Raw genomic sequence first — 20031 nt, forward strand, 5'->3', positions numbered from 1 at the left:
GGGCCGGGCAGGACGGTCCTGTGGGCTGGATGTGGCCCGCAGGCTATATGTTGCCCACCTCTGGGCTAAGACTTTGGAGGAACAAGAGATTCTGATAGCGATTGAGGATGGAGCTGTGTGCCCTGAGAAGGAGGATAGCATTGTGCTAGGGGATAGCTCCATGCCTAGAGTTCTCAGTGGGGTGCTGTCTTCCCCTCAGATGGTATGTCCTCAAGTCCATGATCATGCGTACTGCAGAGATGACACTATGTTCCAGCCTGGGACTGTACTGCCTTTCACTCTTGGGAAAATGGATACGCCAGATGCTCCTACTGAATCTCTCTCCTTCGCAAATGAGAATTTTACAATATTAGCTCAATGTTCTTCTGAGCTGGCAGAGTCTGAGGGAGATAGAAGAGATTGTTGATGATCTATTTGACTCGTCACTGGTTCCTGATGCCCCAGCCAGTCAGCTACCTAGGAAGGGTGCGTAGAGTATGCAAGAGATTAGTGACCTTTTGGATAGCACTAAAGGAAAGTGGAGATTTGAGGTTGAGGCCTATTTCCCTGATTTCCCTAGCCTCTGTTTGCCAGAAGCTTCCACTGGCCATGGTTCACCATTCTAGGCCAATGGAGGCTGCGGGAAGCAGTGTGGCCGAGGGATGTGCTAGCCACCACTTCCCATAGCCCCCATTGGCCTAGAATGGCGAACCACGGCAAGTGGGAGCTGCAATTGGCCAAACCTCCGGACGCGGCAGGTAAACAAACCAGCCCAGCCCGCCAGGGGGCTTACCCTGGCAGGCCCCATGCCAAAGGTTGTCAATCCTTGACTTAATGATTACCTGTTCTGTTCATTCCCTCTGGGGCACCTGGCATTGGCTACCGTCAGAAGACAGGATACTGGGCTAGATGGACCTCTGGTCTGATGCAGTATGGCCATTCTTATGTTCTTACGATTTACAGTACTTTGTTCACTTAGCTGCCCTTGTCTTGAAAGATACCTCTGTTGATCGCAGGAAATGTTTTCTTCTCAAAAAGTTGTTGAGCAAGGTAAGGAAGTATGCTGGGATTGTTCAAGATATATTGGCCTCCCAGTGGTTCATTTTTTCCCAGATACTTCCACTTTCCAATGTTTCTCTCTGCTCTTTGACTCTCTCCATCCAGTCTTCATGGTGCTGCTCTACCTTGCCTCTCTAAATATTAATGGTTGCAGGGGGTCATAAAAGGGCACAACTCTTTGAATTTCTCAGACAAAAATGGCCTGATCTGGTCCTTTTGCAAGAGACCCACTCAGACCCTGATAATCAGGGGAACTGGTTGAAGGAATGGAAAGGGGAAGTTTTCTTGAGCCATGACTCTAATTTCACTGCTGTGGTAGCTGTTCTCTTTTCCTGGGGAGCAGGGGCGCAGATCCTGTCTGTAGAGAAGATTGTGCAGGGCTGGTTTCTCCAGCTGGGGAGACATACTAGCATTGTTTTTAATCTTTTTACTGTGTATGTCCCTACTGTGGAGTGAGATTGTCTCTCCTTTCTGCAGACACTTGCCCATTCCATGCTTGGCTGTGAACCCGATACTATTATTGTCCTGGGAGGAGATTTCAATTGCTATGTAGATTATGTTTTAGATAGGAACCGTGAGGAACTACACCCTGAGGCAACCAGGGAAGTGTGTTGTCTCCTGCAGACCTTTGGGCTAGTAGATGTTTGGAGGTTCTCTCACCTCACTGTTAGGCAGTACTCTTGGGTGAAGGCTACTCCCAAACACAACTCAGGTGCTAGATTAGATCACTTTTATACTATGAAGGACAGTGTGAATGTTTGTTTGGTCCTTGGTATTTCCCACTCACTTGTCTGATCAGTGTATTTCTCCCTCTTCCTGCCTGTGCTTCTCAGTGGTGCTTTAACAGTAAATTATTAAAGGACTTGAATTTCACCCAGATATTCACTGTGGTTTGGGAGCTTGGCGGCAGCAAAAGCCCCTGTACGAACCCCTAAGACAGCCGTGGGGTGTCGAGAAGGTCCAGATACAACTGTTCTGCCAGCAGCATATCCAGGCCTCCACATGGTCCTTGCATCAGGCCATGAGTTCCCTGGAATGAGATATCTTGGACCTTCATGACAACCTTGCAGATGGCAACCATGGTGACCTTGGAACAGATTCACCAAACTCTAAATGAGATGTACTGACTCCTGAGATAGTTGTTGGAAGAGAAGATGCAGGGGGTCCTAAGATGGGCCCATTTTATCCAGCTACATGATACTCATGTTCCCAGAAGGTTTTTTTTACAGGTTGAAGAAAAAAGACAACAGACCATCAGCAGATCTCTTGTCCTTGGCTGCTGGATGGTCATTTGATGACTGACCCTGCTGAGATCCAGAAAGCAACTGTTTCCTTTTACAGTACTCTGTATTCGTCCGAAACCTGTGATATGCTGGTACTGGTAGAGCTCCAACAGCTCTCTACAGGCAAGGCCCCAGGTATTTATGGGCTGCCATCTGAATTCTACAAATATTTCCGACATCTTATTGGTCCTGACTTTTTTCCACTGGTGCTGGAGTGTATCCAGGAGAAAGAGCTGCCTCTCAGTTGCCCCAGAGCAGTGATTTCCTGTTGCACAGAAAAGGGAACCTCTGTGATTTACAGAATTGGAGACCTATTTTCCCTTCTCTGCTCTGATTATAAGATTATATCCAGGGTCGTAGTCAACTGACTGAAGGACTGCCTGGACTCTTTGATACACCCTGATCAAATATATCCTATTCCTAACAGCTGTATTTTTGATAATTTGTTCTTAATTCATGATGTTTTTATTGTTAGCAAACTTTCTAATCTGGATGTAGGGCTTGTTTCAGTGGACCAGGAGGAGGTCTTTGATAAAGTTAACCATAGTTATCTTTTAAAAATGTTAGACACTTTAGGGATTGGGCTAGTGTTCATGTCATATTTTTATTGTACCATGACTTTTTTTAGTGTCTTAATGATTAATGGGGGTCTTAGCTGCTGCTCCCCAGTCTGGAGGGTCATATGTCAAGGTGCCCTCTGTCTGAGAAGTTATATTCCTGGTGTCTGGAGCCATTTCTGCACCTCCTTAGAAGCTGTTTGACTGGCTTGATCTATGCCAGGGATGCTGATGATTTCCTGGTTTATCTGTTGGCCTGTGCAGACGACATCTCAGTTTTCATCATGTCTGAAGGTAACATGCAGGCGCTTTGTGCTTGTTCACAAATATACAAACAAGTGTCCTCTGTTTTAATTATCTGGAGTAAGAGTAATTAGATTTTATGGAGCTCTTGGCAATACAGCAGTCCCTGACTGCTGCCCCAACAATTACAATGGGGCACCTCTGGGATTAAGGTGTTGGGGATTTTGTTTTGATCTGAACAATACATGGGAAGGCGCAGAGGAGAAGATGCAGGGCTACCTGCAGAGATAGCATTGGTTCCTTCCTGGACTCTCTTTTCAGGGATGGGTTTTGATTGCTAACAGCCTTGACACCTCCCCCAGGTCTCCTGGACCAGATTCAGAAGCATGTGAATCACTTTTTTGGGGGTCTGTTCCACAGCTGCTGTGCTCTGACTCCCTTGCCCTCTCTCCTCCACCGTGCTGGGGGAATGGGTTTTGACCTTTACTTGTTTTTGTTAGCACCTGGTCAAGTACAGAGTCTAGATTTGCTTCCATTCTTTTTTTAGCCTGTGGCTCTTGGAAGAGACACTGTTTTTAATCCACTTTCCCCACTCTGAAGCTCTTTCCTCCAGGAGGCTGCTTTTTCTTTCTTTACTCAAGGTGGCTTGACCAAGCTGTCCCACCTGATTGTTCCACGTGGGTCATGCTGGAAATTGGCAGCAGCTCTTGCTGCTCAGACCAGAATCTGGACTGTGTGTATTTTGGATAAGGTTCTCACTAAATTCCAGGCGGCGCTCCCTCAATGGGCTGCTCTGGTAGTTGCAGGGAGTTTTTGCAAGGACTGTCCTTTTGCGGGGAATCCTCTGTTCCCCTCACTGATTGTTTCCCCTTCCACCGAGGAGATCCTTGTGCAGCCAGGCAGATTATTGTCCTGGAAGGGTCTGGTAAATGTTCCTTTTGTAGCCATGACCAAGCAGCAGCTTTACGGTGTGTGTGCAAGGTGCAGCATTATGCCATCATCTGTGATCTCCCCAATACAACCTGGAGGATGGCTCTGTCCCTGAGTGATTCTATGGCCCTGGCTTGAAGTTTGCTGTAATAAACCTCCTTTTGTCTAGGCACTCCGAGTGACTTGCAGTGGAGGGTCCTGCACAGCATTGTAGCAACCAATTGTTTTGTGAAACCATATCACCCCATAGTGTCTGCACAGTGCCTTTTCCGTCCTGCTTCAGAAACGATGTTTCATTTTTTCCTTCATTACCCACATTTGATTCCTCTTGTTGATTTTTTGCCCAGCTTTGCAGCAGTCTGTTTGTTCTGGGAGCGAGATACAGTGCTGGTGTTCAGCTGGTTTCCTGTCTGGCTAACTTTCTGCTAGATCAGGCAAAACTAATTGTTCTGAAATCTCACCAGAACAGAGTGACTGAGATAGAAGGGTGTGACGTGCTAGGGCTATTCCATGCACTGATGGTGGCCCAGCTGTGAATTGATTACACCTTTTATAAATTGACTTATAACCTGTACACTTTTCAGTTGACTTGACATCTTAACAATATTTTGAGTAAGATGAGTGATGACAGTGGTTTAGTGATCCATATCCAATGTTTGCTTAAGATGTGTTTTGTTTTATTTCATTCATATCTTTCTTTATGTATATTCTGTGACAAAGCTCTGTCCTTGCCTCCGTGGGTCCCACATTTCCTGGCGGATTTCGCTAGCCTCAGAGGCTCACTGTGACCCTCCATGTAACCCTTCTCTCTCTAGAGGCAAGGGTCACAGTCTACTGGGCCATTTTCATCATAAGCCAGTGAGGGAGGTGAGGAGAAGTTATCCTTCCTTGCACAGTCTCTGTTGCCTCCCAGTCTCAGTGATTAATCAGGGGGCAAAGGTGTGGGGGAGTGGGAGCCTGGGCCCACCCTCTACTCGGGGCTCCAGCCCAGGGACCCTAATAGTATCAGCTATGGTAGCTGACCTTTTAGAAACATAACATGTACAATTCCCTGGGCTACTTCCTCCACAGCAGCCCTCACTTCCTCAAGCTCCACTTCACCCTTACCTCAGGGCCTCCTTCCTTGTGCCTGATATGGTGTGTACTACTCAGCCTTTCCAACAGCACAACTTCCTCCCACAGCTCCTGACATGCACACCCACCTGACTAACTGGGAGGCTTTTAACTAGTTTCAGCCAGCCCCTGATTGGCTTCAGGTGTCCCAATCAACCTAGCCTTCTCCCTGCCTTCTGGAAAGTTCTTAATTAGCCCCAGGTGTCTTAATTGACCTGGAGCAGCTGCTATTTCACTTATCCTAGTACCAGGGATTTGTTTAGCCTGGAGCTAATATATCTATCTCCCCCTACTTTTCCATAGCCATCTGGCCTTGCCCCGTCACAATTCATAGAATCATAGAATCATAGAATATCAGGGTTGGAAGGGACCTCAGGAGGTCATCTAGTCCAACCCCCTGCTCAAAACAGGACCAATCCCCAACCAAATCATCCCAGCCAGGGCTTTCTCAAGCCTGACATTAAAAGCTTCTAAGGAACGAGATTCCACGACCTCCCTAGGTAACGCATTCCAGTGTTTCACCACCCTCCTAGTGAAAAAGTTTTTCCTAATATCCAACCTAAACCTCCCCAACTGCAACTTGAGACCATTACTCCTTGTTCTGTCATCTGCTACCACTGAGAACAGTCTAGATCCACCCTCTTTGGAACCCCCTTTCAGGTAGTTGAAAGCAGCTATCAAATCCCCACTCATTCTTCTCTTCCGCAGACTAAACAATCCCAGTTCCCTCAGCCTCTCCTCATAAGTCATGTGTTCCAGTCCCCTAATAATTTTTGTTGCCCTCCGCTGAACACTTTCCAATTTTTCCACACAGTACTCCAGATGAGGCCTCACCAATGTCGAATAGAGGGGAACAATCACGTCTCTCGATCTGCTGGCAATGCCCCTACTTATACAGCCCAAAATGCCATTGGCCTTCTTGGCAACAAGGGCACACTGTTGACTCATATCCAGCTTCTTGTCCACTGTAACCCCTAGGTCCTTTTCTGCAGAACTGCTGCCTAGCCATTCGGTCCCTAGTCTGTAGTGGTGCATGGTATTCTTCCGTCCTAAGTGCAGGACTCTGCCCTTGTCCTTGTTGAACCTCATCAGATTTCTTTTGGCCCAATCTTCTAATTTATCTAGGTCCCTCTGTATCCTATCCCTACCCTCCAACATATCTACCACTCCTCCCAGTTTAGTGTCATATGCAAACTTGCTGAGGGTGCAATCCACACCATCCTCCACAACATTAATGAAGATATTGAACAAAACCGGCCGACCCGACCCTTGGGGCACTCCACTTGATACTGGCTGCCAACTAGACATGGAGCCATTGATCACTAACCGCTGAGCCTGACAATCTAGCCAGCTTTCTATCCACCTTATCGTCCATTCATCCAGCCCATACTTCTTTAACTTGCTGGCAAGAATACTGTGGGAGACAGTGTCAAAAGCTTTGCTAAAGTCAAAGAACAACACGTCCACTGCTTTCCCCTTATCCACAGAGCCAGTTATCTTGTCATAGAAGGCAATTAGATTAGTCAGGCATGACTTGCCCTTAGTGAATCCATGCTGACTGTTCCTGATCACTTTCCTCTCATGTAAGTGCTTCAGAATTGATTCCTTGAGGACCTGCTCCATGATTTTTCTCGGGACTGAGGTGAGGCTGACTGGCCTGTAGCTCCCCAGATCCTCCTCCTTCCCTTTTTTAAAGATGGGCACTACATTAGCCTTTTTTTAGTCATCTGGGACCTCCCCCAATCACCATGAGTTTTCAAAGATAACGGCCAATGGCTCTGCAATCACATCCGCCAACTCCTTTAGCACTCTTGGATGCAGTGCATCCGGCCCCATGGACTTGTGCTCATCCAGCTTTTCTAAATAGTCCCGAACCACTTCTTTCTTCACAGAGGGCTGGTCACCTCCTCCCCATGCTGTGCTGCCCAGTGCAGCAGTCTGGGAGCTGACCTTGTTCGTGAAGACAGAGGCAAAAAAAGCATTGAATACATTAGCTTTTTCAACATCCTCTGTCACTAGGTTGCCTCCCTCATTCAGTAAGGGGCCCACACTTTCCTTGACTTTCTTCTTTTTGCTAACATGCCTGAAGAAACCCTTCTTGTTACTCTTAACATCTCTTGCTAGCTGCAACTCCAGGTGTGACTTGGTCTTCCTGATTTCACTCCTGCATGCCCAAGCAATATTTTTATATTCTTCCCTGGTCATTTGTCCAATCTTCCACTTCTTGTAGCTTCTTTTTTGTGTTTAAGATCAGCAAGGATTTCACTGATAAGCCAAGCTGGTCGCCTGCCATATTTACTATTCTTTCTACACATCGGGATGGTTTGTCCCTGTAACCTCAATAAGGATTCTTTAAAATATAGCCAGCTCTCATGGACTCTTTTCCCCCTCATGTTATTCTCCCAGGGGATCCTGCCCATCAGTTCCCTGAGGTTGTCAAAGTCTGCTTTTCTGAAGTCTAGGGTCCATATTCTGCTGCTCTCCTTTCTTCCTTGTGTCAGGATCCTGAACTTGACCATCTCATGGTCACTGCCTCCCAGGTTCCCATCCACTTTTGCTTTCCCTACTAATTCTTCCCGGTTTGTGAGCAGCAGGTCAAGAAGAGCTCTGCCTCTAGTTGGTTCCTCCATCACTTGCACCAGGAAATTGTCCCCTACACTTTCCAAAAACTTCCTGGATTGTCCGTGCACCGCTGTATTGCTCTCCCAGCAGATTTCAGGGTGATTGAAGTCTCCCATAAGAACCAGGGCCTGCTATCTAGTAACTTTCGTTAGTTGCCGGAAGAAAGCCTTGTCCACCTCATCCCCCTGGTCCGGTGGCCTATAGCAGACTCCCACCACGACATCACCCTGTTGCTCATGCTTCTAAACTTAATCCAGAGACACTCAGGTTTTTCTGCAGTTTAATACCGACCTCTGAGCAGTCATACTGCTCTCTTACATACAATGCAACTCCCCCACCTTTTCTGCCCTGCCTGTCTTTCCTGAACAGTACTTCAGTTCAGTACTCCAGTCATGTGAGTTATCCTACCAAGTCTCTGTTATTCCAATCACATCATAATTCCTTGACTGTGCCAGGACTTCTAGTTCTCCCTGCTTGTTTCCCAGGCTTCTTGCATTTGTGTACAGGCACTTGAGATAACTTGCTGTTTGTCCTGCTTTCTTAGTATGAGGCAGGAGCCCTCCCCTTTCACGTTCTCCTGCTCTTGCTTCCTCCCGGTATCCCACGTCCCCACTTACCTCAGGGCTTTGGTCTCCTTCCCCCGGTGAACCTAGTTTAAAGCCCTCCTCACTAGGTCAGCCAGCCTGCTTGCAGAGATGCTCTTCCCTCTCTTTCTTAGGTGGAGCCTGTCTCTGCCTAGCACTCCTCCTTCTTGGAACACCATCCCATGGTCAAAGAATCCAAAGCCTTCTCTTCGACACCACCTGTGTAGCCATTCGTTGACTTCCACGATTCGACGGTCTCTACCCAGGCCTTTTCCTTCTACGGGGAGGATGGACAAAAACACCACTTGCGCCTCAAACTCCTTTATCCTTCTTCCCAGAGCCACGTAGTCCTCAGTGATCAGCTCAAGATCATTCTTAGCAGTATCATTGGTGCCCACGTGGAGACGCAGGAAGGGGTAGCGACCCGAGCGCTTGATGAGTGTCGGCAGACTCTCCATCACATCGTGAATCCTAGCTCCTGGCAAGCGGCAGACTTCTTGGTTTTCCCAGTCGGGGCGGCAGATAGATGACTCAGTCCCCCTGAGGAGAGAGTCCCTGACCACCACCACCCACCTCCTCCTCTTGGGAGCGGTGGTCGTGGAACCCCCATCCCTAGGACAGTGCATCTCATGCCTTCCAATCGGCGGAGTCTGCTTCTGTTCCCTTCCTTCAGATGTATCATCTAGTCCACTCTCCGCATTAATACCTGTGGAGAGAACATGAAAACGGTTGCTTACCTGTATCTGTGCTGCTGGTACATGGATGCTCCCCTTTCTTCTTCTGGAGGTCACATGCTGTCAATTTTCTTCACCGTCCTCCTGTCCCCGCTGCACAGCCTGCTCTGAATCTTCAGAACATTGTGCCCGTAGAAGCGTATCCTGACGTCTGTCCAGGAAATCTTCAGTTTCTCTTATGCAACGCAGGGTCGATACTTGTTTTTCCAGACCTTGAACCTTCTCTTCCAGTATGGAGAACAGCTTGCACTTTGTACAGACAAAGTCACTTCTGTCCTGTGGGAGAAAGACAAACAATATTGTGATTTTATAACATTTTAAAATAGTTTTCAATGTGATTTTATATGAATAAAGGTGATTTTCATTTCATCTCTCTCTCTCTTCACATACACACACACCCCTGTCAGAAATTACAGCTGCTTGTCCTGCGGTAAATATCTTGTTGGGTTGCTATTAGCTGCTGTTAGCCTTTATTATTGCATTACCAAGCTTGTTTGGCATTTCTCAAGCTGTCCTTAGCATTTCTCTCAAAATAAGTTTTTGTATGTTGCCTAAGAAGTTGAAGTCAACGATTAATAATTACTCATTTCTATAATAGCTTCATTAATTATTATTTTTCAAAGATCTAAGTAGGTGCTAAGCACGTAGGCCAACATTTTCAGAAGTTACCACTGATTTTGTGGCTGGCCAACTTGAGACAGCTGGATATGAAAACAACAAAAATCAAAGCACAGTAATGATACTCCTTTAGCAATTTTTTTTTCTGGTTAATTACTGAAACCAATACTTACCTGCTTTTGCACAACAGTATAATTGGTTGATTTATGCAATCATAATAAACAGGTAATTCCAAATCAAACAAAATTCTCAACCTGACCCAGTTTGAGGGTACAGTTAGGGTCCAGAAATGCATTGAAGTAATGGGATTTAAGCACCTGTTTTGCTGAATTGGGGCCTTAATCTGAATGATTCCTGGGTGCAAAATATTTCCAAGGAAAATAATAGTCTGCTTCCCTCAGTTCCCTTCAAAATGCAGGGCCAGATCCTAGTCACTTCTGGACTTCACTCTTGAATAAAGCTTTGTAATATGAAGAAAGGAAAGAAAATAGCAGCTACACTGATCCTAGAAAAACACATTTAACAAAAGTGGGAATTTTGCCACTTTTAATAGACAGAATTTGTGTTTTACTGTCTGATTCTACTCTTTTCTCAGATCTATCCAATACAAAAGCAGCCTAATTTGGCAGAAAAATTTTAAAAATAGTATTTGTGAGACAGTATGGATTTCTGACAAAAAACACTACTTTGTGCTAGCTCATTGTTCACCGTATGGCTTTTCCAGTATAAATCTGATCACTATGTTGCTGAATCTATAGAAGGAAATGGAAGATAAAAAATTGTTATCACTAGGTGCATAGAACTCCTTGGCCGTTTAAGCTATAGAATATTAACTTTTATGTACATGTGAAAGAGGAGTTTTTAGTAGTTTTAGAAGGATAGGGGAAGTGAAATGAAGAACAGGTCATTACTGTAGACAGGAAGCAATAAAAAGGCAAATACAAATGGCTTTGTTATGTCTTCTTTCTTTAGATGGTTGTAGTTTTATTTTTGTTATTTCTACAAACATATTTTTGAACAAACAAAATATAAAAAAATCTAATAATGTCCATCTCTTCTCCTATGAGGAAGGGTAAACAGGGTGGGAATCTATCAGCCTGGATAAAATTCTCAGACTTTCCAATCTCTCATTGGAGACAGCTATCATAGAAACGGAACGTCCACTAGAAGACTTTTTTTTTTTTAAAAAAAAAGCTCTCCCTCTTACTTTTCAACAGGAACAGTATTACTTTTTTAAAAATCAATTTAAGTTAGGAGGAGAATGTTTTTAGCATTTTTTAAGTATGGGACACATGGATTAGAAGTGATGAGCCCTTAGATTTTATAAGCATTTTCAAGCCTCTCATGACTTTTCGGTCACCATTCTCTCTGGAATGAAACTCCTCAAAATCACACCTACTCAGAAACACCGCTGATCACTTCAGAGCATCAGCAACTCTCAACATAGCCAGCTGGGCTCCACTTTCATGTACTCCTGGAGAGATCCTAAGTTTAAAACAGGGACCGGCAACCTTTGGCACACGGCCCGCCAGGGTAAGCCCCCTGGTGGGCCAGGCAGGTTTGTTTACCAGCTGGTGTCTGCAGGTTTGGCTGATCATGGCTCCGACTGGTCGCGGTTCGCCGTTCCAGGCCAATGGGGGCTGTGGGAAGCAGTGGCCAGCACATCCCTTCGCCCATGCCATTCCCGCAGCCCCCATTGTCCTGGAATGGCGAAACGCGGCCAGGGGGAGCCATGGTTGGCCAAACCTGTGGACGCGGCAGGTAAACAAACCAGCCCAGCCCGCCAGGGGGCTTACACTGGCGGGCCGTGTGCCAAAGGTTGCCGATCACTAGTTTAAAAGTTCAGAGTACTTGCAGAGCTCCAAAACTCCATAGTCTTTCCTTGACTTCTGCAGCTGTCCTAGTGCCCCTGTTTACCTCCCTACAGGCTTCTTGATCCACAAAATCTTTAGTGGAGTCCCCATCAGGTCCATAGTTCCTGCTGACCTACTAAGATTCTGCTGAAAACCTGTGGACTTCAGTAGGTCCACAGGGAAGCCAAGGTGGGAGGGAGGCAGAACAGGAATTAAGCTGTGGCACTTGTGGGCAGGCATTCTCATATATTGTATGAAATTCTATAGCTTGTGTTATGCAGGAGGTCAGACTAGATGATCATGGTCTCTTCTGGTCTTGGAATCTATGAATCTATAATATCCATTGAATAAAAGCCTACATTTATGCTCAACTTAGGTTACTCTAATCAAATTAAAACATATAAATAATGCCTTACAATCTGAGAAATATAAAGTTAAGGAATTCTCAAAAAATGTCCTTTCTATGTCCAGAAATATTTCAATCTTTTTCAGCAATTCTACCTTTCATTTTTGTATCGGTACACTTCCTTTAATGATACTAACTACTGAATTACAATATATTTCCAACAATAAGTCAGAATTATGTATAATCAAGATAGTAATATTTCTATTATTTTGATAATTGGTAAGATTTACATTTCCACAGTGTATCCCCCACACAGAATAATATAAAAATGAGTGTATGTATATATGTTAGGGCTGTCAATTAATTGCAGTTAACTCACACGATTAACTCAAAAAAATTAATTGTGATTAATTGCACTGTTAAACAATAGAATACCAATTGACATTTATTCAATATTTTTGGATGTTTTCTACATTTTCAAATGTATTGATTTCAATTACAACATAGAATACAAAGTGTACAGTGCTCATTTTATATTTTAGTACAAATATTTTCACTGTAAAAATGGTAAAAGAAATAGTATTTTTCAATTCAACTCATCCAAGTACTGTAGTGCAATCTCTTTATCAGGAAAGTTGAACTTACAAATGTAGAATTATGTACAAAAAAATAACTGCATTCAAAAGTAATACAATGTAAAACTTTCGAGCCTAAAAGTCCACTCAGTCCTACTTCAGCCAATCGCTCAGACAAACAAGTTTGGTTAAAATTTGCAGGGGATAATACTGCCCGCTTCTTGTTTACAATGTCACCTGAAAGTGAGAACAGGCATTCGCATGGCACTTTTGTAGCTGGCATTGCAAGGTATTTACATGTCAGATATGCTAAACATTCGTATGCCTAACCATTCCAGAGGAGATGCTTCCCTGCTGATGATGCTTGTTAAAAAAAATAATGTGTTAATTATATTTGTGACTGAACTGCTTGCGGGAGAATTGTATGTCTCCTGTTCTGTTTTACCTGCATTCTGCCATATATTTCATGTCATAGCAGTCTTGGAGAATGACACAGCCAGCACATGTTCATTTTAAGAACACTTTCACTGCAGATTTGACAAAACGCAAAGAAGGTACCGATGTGAGATTTCTAAAAATAACTACAGCATTCGACCCAAGGTTTAAGAATCTGAAGTGCCATCCAAAATCTGAGATGGACGAGGTGTGGAGCATGCTTTCAGAAGATTTAAAAGAGCAACACTCAGATGTGGAAACTACAGAACCCAAACCACCAAAAAAGAAAATCAACCTTCTGCTGGTGGCATCTGACTCAGATGATAAAAATGAACATACATCAGTTTGCACTGCTTTGGATTGTTATCGAGCAGAACCCGTCATCAGCATGGACGTGTCCTCTGGAATGGTGGTTGAAACATGAAGGGACATATGAATCTTTAGCGCATCTGGCACGTAAATATCTTGTGGCACCGGCTACAACAGTCCCATGTGAACGTCTGTTCTCACTTTCAGGTGACATTGTAAACAAGAAGCGGGGAGCATTATCTCCTGCAAATTGTAACCAAACTTGTTTGTCTGAGCGATTGGACTTGCAGGCTCTAAAAGTTTACATGGTTTTATTTTTGAATGCAGTTTTTTTGTATATAATTCTACATTTGTAAGTTCTACTTTCATGATAAAGAGATTGCACTATAGTACTTGTATTAGGTGAATTGAAAAATGCTATTTCTTTTGGTTTTTTACAGTGCAAATAATTGTAATAAAAATAAATATAAAATGAGCAGTGTACACTTTAAAAAAAGAAAAGGAGTATTTGTGGCACCTTAGAGACTAACAAATTTATTTGAGCATAAGCTTTCGTGAGCTACACCTCACTTCATCGGCTGCATACAGTGGAAAATACAGTGGGGAGATTTTATATACACAGAGAACATGAAACAATAGGTGTTACCATACACACTGTAATGAGAGTGATCAGGTAAGGTTAGTGATTACCAGCAGGAGAGAAAAAAAACCTTTTGTAGTGATAATCAAGGTGGGCCATTTCCAGCAGTGGACAAGAACGTGTGATGAACAGTGGGGGATGGGGGGGAATAAACATGGGGAAATAGTTTTACTTTGTGTAATGACCCATCCACTCACAGTCTTTATTCAAACCTAATTTAATGGTGTCCAGTTTGCAAATTAATTCCAATTCAGCAATCTCTCATTGGAGTCTGTTTTTGAAGCTTTTTTGTTGAGAATTGCGACTTTTAAGTCTGCAATTGAGTGACCAGAAAGATTGAAGTGTTCTCCCACTGGTTTTTGAATGTTATAATTCTTGATGTCTGATTTGTGTCCATTTATTCTTTTACGTAGAGACTGTCCAGTTTGGCCAATGTACATGGCAGAGGGGCATTGCTGGCACATGATGGCATATATCATATTGGTAGATGTGCAGGTGAACGAGCCTCTAATAGTGTGGCTGATGTGATTAGGCCCTATGATGGTGTCCCCTGAATAGATATGGGGACACAGTTGGCAACGGGCTTTATTGCAAGGATAGGTTCCTGGGTTAGTGTTTTTGTTGTGTGGTGTGTGGTTGCTGGTGAGTATTTGCTTCCGGTTGGGGGGCTGTCTGTAAGCAAGGACTGGCCTGTTTCTGAAGATCTGTGAGAGTGATGGGACGTCCTTCACTTTGTATTCTGTGTTGTAATTGAAATAATATATTTGAAAATGTAGAAAACATCCAAAAATATTCAAATAAATGGTATTCTATTATTGTTTAACAGTGTGATTAATCGCACGATTAATCGTGATTAATTTTTTTAATTGTGCGATTAATTATGATTATTTTTTAATAACTTGACAGCCCTAATATATATATATATATATGTGTGTGTGTGTGTGTGTATTTTGGTTTAATTATGGTACTTACATTTCTCCAAAAACTTTAGGAAGTTGTGAAGTACTGCATTTACTCTGTCCTTTGTTGCACTGTTTTCTTAGTGTAGAGTCAGAGTTAGGGTTATAGGCTCAAATCCACAAAGGTATTTCAGGATTTAATGGAAATTAGGAGCCATAGATACTATGGATGTATGATGATATTCCGGTAATGAGCACATGAGGAGTAACAATGTAACCCAAGGTCAAGTCCGAAAGTGTGTTAGATTCCTTGCAAAAGGGGGACAAAAACAAAGCCCTCTTCAGCAAAAACATTTATTTTGCAACAGGTATTATAAACTTTCTGGAACTTGTTTCTTTTTGGAAGTCATATAACCCAAACACCCAAAATCCACAATTATCCAAGAATGATAATCTGTTTTCATTGTATTAAGTTATTATGATTATTTGTATTTTCCTAGTGCCTAGGAGCCCCTGTCACTGGACCATTCTCTTCACTGTCGAGTTGAAGATCTTTAATGCATAATGTAGTGCTAAATAAAATAGCTCTACAGGCAAAAATAAAGGGAAATATGCCATAAATAGAGAATCAGACAGACACACAAATTAAAAACAGCACTTCTACCAAGAATTATCTGTTTATTGTTTTAAATATTTTAGGCTTCATGGCTGGACATGCACCCCTTCCCCTCTTTGCTCCTGTACTTTCCCCCAGCGATGACACTGCTGCAGCTTTCAACAGCCAGTCACCACAATTACGAAGCTTGCAGTTTTCACTTTTTATTAAATCAAAAAGGGAAGCCAGAAGCATTAAATAGCCAAAGATTTGATTGTCCAACTAAAAAAAACCTGACCAAGCATGTTAATATCTGGAGAGCTGGTCTTGTTTCTCAGAGAATGAGGCTGGAACTATGTAAGTGATCCCGAGTTAGCTAGCACCACAAGTTAACTTTACTCCTACTGGAGACAGCAATTAAATATAATTAATGATGATGAAATTGTACGTTATCATTAGTCACAGGGGCTCATGGGCCTGATGCTATTCTTGTTGAATAGGAAAACTTCCATTTGGCTTCAGTCATGTGGGATTGGGCTCTATGTGACCCTTTTCTTTGGTTTTGGTCCATGTGTGTTTGCACCAAGGCAGATTCAAGCATACACGGCCTGGATGTTGGTAAGTGTGATATTCTGATAGCAAATGGAGCATTGCATTGGCCTCCCTTCTTCTTGCCTCCTCAGCAAATCAAGGTAATTGTAAATGTGTCTAAATAGCCTGTCGGAGTTGGAAACTTTTGTTATAAACTAATGAAATTCTATCAGCTGGCAATGACAGACCCAGCATTTCTGTGACACCATTTAAGCCTGTGGTCACACCTTTGGGCCAAATGAACCCCCAAAATCAAAGCAACGTATAGGCAAAACTTCTGAGTTTCACTTTTGATGTGAACTCATCTGTCAAGTAGGTTTACTCACAACTGGCTGAGATTTACGAACAGTAATAAAACTTGAAACTCAGCACAGGATTGATCTGCAGGTCTGCCATGAAATCTGAAACTGGGTATGTTTCCTGTGGTTTGGGGTTCCATTGCACAACTGCATGTGAAGTCCCATACCCAGCTAGATTGCACAAATGCTCCCTGAGCCACTCATGAATCACACAGAGAAAGCAAATCACCAGCAAATCTCCCAAGCCCCGAGCCTTGCACACCTGGAATATACCATCTTGCCCTGCTCAGAAACCCGACCAGTATAAATTTATTACCCCATCCAACCCTCCCTCAATGTGGCAAGGAGGCACACTAGCCTTTGTAAAAAAAAAAAAAAACAACAAAAAAAAACTTAGCTGAGATTTCCCTAGCACTTCAAGCAAAACACACGGTTTTAGGTAAAATATAAAACAGATTTATTAACTACAGAAAGATAGATTTTAAGTGATTTTAAGTGGTAGGCACAAAAGGTTAGAGGTAGTTACCAAAGAAAATAAAAGGTAAGTGCACAGTCTAAAACTTAAACCTTATTACACTAGGCAGTATTTAGATCAAGCAGTTTTTCTCACCCCACTGGATGTTGCAGGTAGGTTATAGTTCTTCATACACAGGCTTCCCCTTTTAGCCTGGGACCAGTCTCCTCAGTTTGTCTTTGTCTTCCCAGCATTCTTGCTGCTTCCAGCATAGGTATGGGGGCCGGGGAGGGGGGGCAAAGAAAGGCCAAAGCATGATGCCATTGTCCCCTATTTTATATCCTCAGTCCATGTGCCTGGAAAACACTAGCCCAGACATGTCCTGGTGGGCTTTGCTGAGTCACAAGGTTGAGCAATCCTCCATTGTGTGATGCTTGGGCAGCCCTATTACAGTATTTTAAAGCCCTTGTTTACAACTCCCCTGCTGATTAGTGGTCACTTAACATCCTCCTGGGAGTGGATCACCACCTAGCAGTAGAGACTCTCAAACTTACAACATATATTAGTAACAACCATACAGCAAAATCTCATAACTTCATACACACTAACGATATACATATTTGGACAGAACAATGGGTGTCAGCAGATCATGACCTTCCATATATCTTACATGGCATGCTTTGTATGAAATATATCATAATTATATTACAGGGGTGAATATGGGGGTTCCAAAGTGCTGCTACGAGGTACAGAGTGGTACACAGGTAAGTTTGCTCAGAATCGGCTGAGGTTTACAAACAGTAATTAAACTTAAAACTCAGCATAGGATTGATCTGCAGCTCTGCCATAAAATCTGAAACCAGGTGCGTTTCCTGTGGTTTGGGGTTCAAGTTCCCCTCATTTACATCACACTCCCTCTTGAAATGTCAAACATTCATATACTTCATCACAAACTGCAAGCACCTCCATTGTACAGCTTTCTACACATACCATCTTTTATTCATCTGAATAGGGTGACCAGATGTCCTGTTTTTGAAGGGACAGTCCCGTATTTAAGCTCTACAGCAGGTGTCCTGACTTTTTCTTAATAACGGGCCAAATATCCCTATTTTCTGTCTCCTCACCGCCCCATCAGTACTGGTGGGTACTGCTGCTGGCTGGATCCCTGCTTGCCAGCTGCCATTCCAGCAGCAGTGAGTGGGGGTGTCCAGTAGCTGACGATGGGGGTGGGTGTGCAAGGCTGGTGGTGGGGCGAAAATGCCGCGCACGTGGCCAGCCACTCCTCTTGCTGGTCTGTCAGCTCAGCCCCCGCTGCATGCCAGCTCTCGGCCATCAGGGCCCTTCCCCCCATCCCATTTCCGGATGGCACTGGCTGTGAGCTTTGGTGACTGGTGAGTGTGGGCAGGCGCCAGTCAGCAGCCAGTTACATTTCACCTCTGCTACCCACTCATCAGCCCTTTATGTGTTCTGCCTCTCACTATCCTCTCCCTGCTTTGCTCCTCTGCCCTCCAACCCTGCTGCTCCTACAGATCCCCCCCAGCAGGGCATGCCCTGCTCCCAGCACTGTGCAGAGAACCAGCCTCTGGTTGGAGCACTCAGCTCACCAACAGCCTGGCAGACAGGCTCCTTCCTTCCCCCACTGCCTCTGGCTGGGCAGGTACCCCGGGAAAGCCCAAGACCCTGTGGCCTGGGGCGCTGGTCAGGAGGAGCCAAGTCCTACATGTGCCAAACCCCTGCACAGCGCTGGCGTGGGGTAGCCTCTCTGCCCCTCAGCTAAGTTCTGGAGTGGCGGCATGGTGGGGGAGGGGTGGCGTGGTGGGGAGAGGAGAAGCTGAGCCACATCTCTGGCCAGGTTCCCTGAAGCCCCTGCAGTCAAGTTCCCTGGGCCCTAGTGCACACCGCATCCATAGGGCTTCACCCCTTCCTGTCTGCGCTGTAGTTGGGGGACAGGAGGCGGCTGGGTTATGTCAGTGGTCAGCAGCAGCCTGGAGGTGTTAGCTGCCTTTCAACATGTGTGGGCAGGAAGGGACAAGCTGCTTCCAGCCACAGGAGATGGGGGGGGGGGGGGGAAGTGGGGGAAGAGATGAGCTCTGCAAAGACACGGGCCAGGTCCTCCCTTCCCCCCTCCTCCCCGTGTGAAACCGAAAGCCTTAAAGATAAGAAGGTAAATAAAAAGAATCCAACTACCGTAGTATTTATTTTTAACAGGGGCTCAGCCAACTTGATGTTAATTTGAACGTTTGCACTGCATAGTTCTGATTGATTGCTGTTGAACTTGCATGAATACAAGTAATTTTACCAGGTGTCTCATATTTAATATAGGGAAATATGGTCATCCTACATCTGAAGAGCTGCGGTTCCTGTTCTGGTGAGCGTGGTCTACTCAGTCACTAAACTGGTGGCAAAGCTGTACTTACTTTCCTTATTGGAGCTACCTTTCTGACATTTCACTCTTGGGGCCAGAACCAGACTTCAATGAAAGTTTGAGGTGCACAAGGAATACAAAATCAAACCATTCTTGAGGACAACCGTCCTCTTTTTTCCCAGTGTGGCCTCAACTCTTTCTGTCCACTTATAGAGATCAGAGGTGTCATTTATTTGGAGGAAGAAGTATTCAAACATAAGTGGCCATGCTCCAGCAACCGGGAGAGAAACAGCTGCTTTCAAATCCAAATAGATGCCATGGCAGCTAGCACTAGAAAAGCATCTCGGATTGCCAATTTTGGTTGGCTATATTCCTGGAGGTTTCATCACATGACATAATCTTTAATTAAAGATTAATCTTTAATTCCTGGACCCTTCAGGACAATCCTGGAGAGCTGGGACCCCTACAAGTGTCCGGGACAGCTTGTTATTTATGTATTTAAATAAATTAAAGCAGGAGGGAGCCTGATATTAAAGAGAGAGCCTGTTTGTGACTCACATAGTGCAGAAATTGTTTGAAGAGCCACCTTCACGTTGAGGACTAGTTTAAAACAAAAGATGGCTGCACTCTTTTTTTAAAAGTGGCCCTCACTTTAAGGGTCTCATTTCTCTTCCTGTTTTCAAGTACAAGGCCCACACAATTAGACTGTCCTATCTCAGGGCGACGGGGACCCCACTGCTGCTCTTTCTCTTTTGAAGACCCAGTGCCCTAAAAGACCGAGGGAAGGGGAGCATCTATGTCTCCTCCTCAAGGATCTGTAGCAAGTCAAAGGAATAGAGGAAAGAACCTCCTCCTCCCAGGAGAAGGGACAGACCACTCTGTGGGGAAGGCTGGTAGGTAGGGACATCTGCAGTCATATAGTTGGTCTATGTTTCTTATTACTGTTTC

At 44.3% G+C, this 20031-nt stretch overlaps 1 protein-coding gene across 9 annotated transcripts in view; it reads right to left on the reverse strand.

Annotated features, from left to right (window-relative positions):
* Positions 1–20031, reverse strand: part of KLHL24 (kelch like family member 24) — a 142462-nt gene that overhangs the window by 48248 nt on the left and 74183 nt on the right. For 4 of the 9 annotated variants that reach the window (XM_073360082.2, XM_073360074.2, XM_073360075.2 and 1 more), the window contains 3 exons: positions 16875–17246; positions 14853–15088; positions 9108–9380 (listed from right to left, as the gene is read on the reverse strand). The gene's annotated coding sequence lies outside the window, so the exon portion shown is untranslated. Of the gene's footprint in view, positions 1–9107; positions 9381–14852; positions 15089–16874; positions 19571–20031 lie in introns of those variants that run through there. The other 5 variants (XM_073360078.2, XM_073360076.2, XM_078854453.1 and 2 more) reach the window with 5 other exon arrangements.

The sequence above is a fragment of the Lepidochelys kempii genome, chromosome 9 (genome assembly GCF_965140285.1).
Source record: "Lepidochelys kempii isolate rLepKem1 chromosome 9, rLepKem1.hap1, whole genome shotgun sequence".
Classification (NCBI taxonomy): domain Eukaryota; kingdom Metazoa; phylum Chordata; order Testudines; family Cheloniidae; genus Lepidochelys; species Lepidochelys kempii.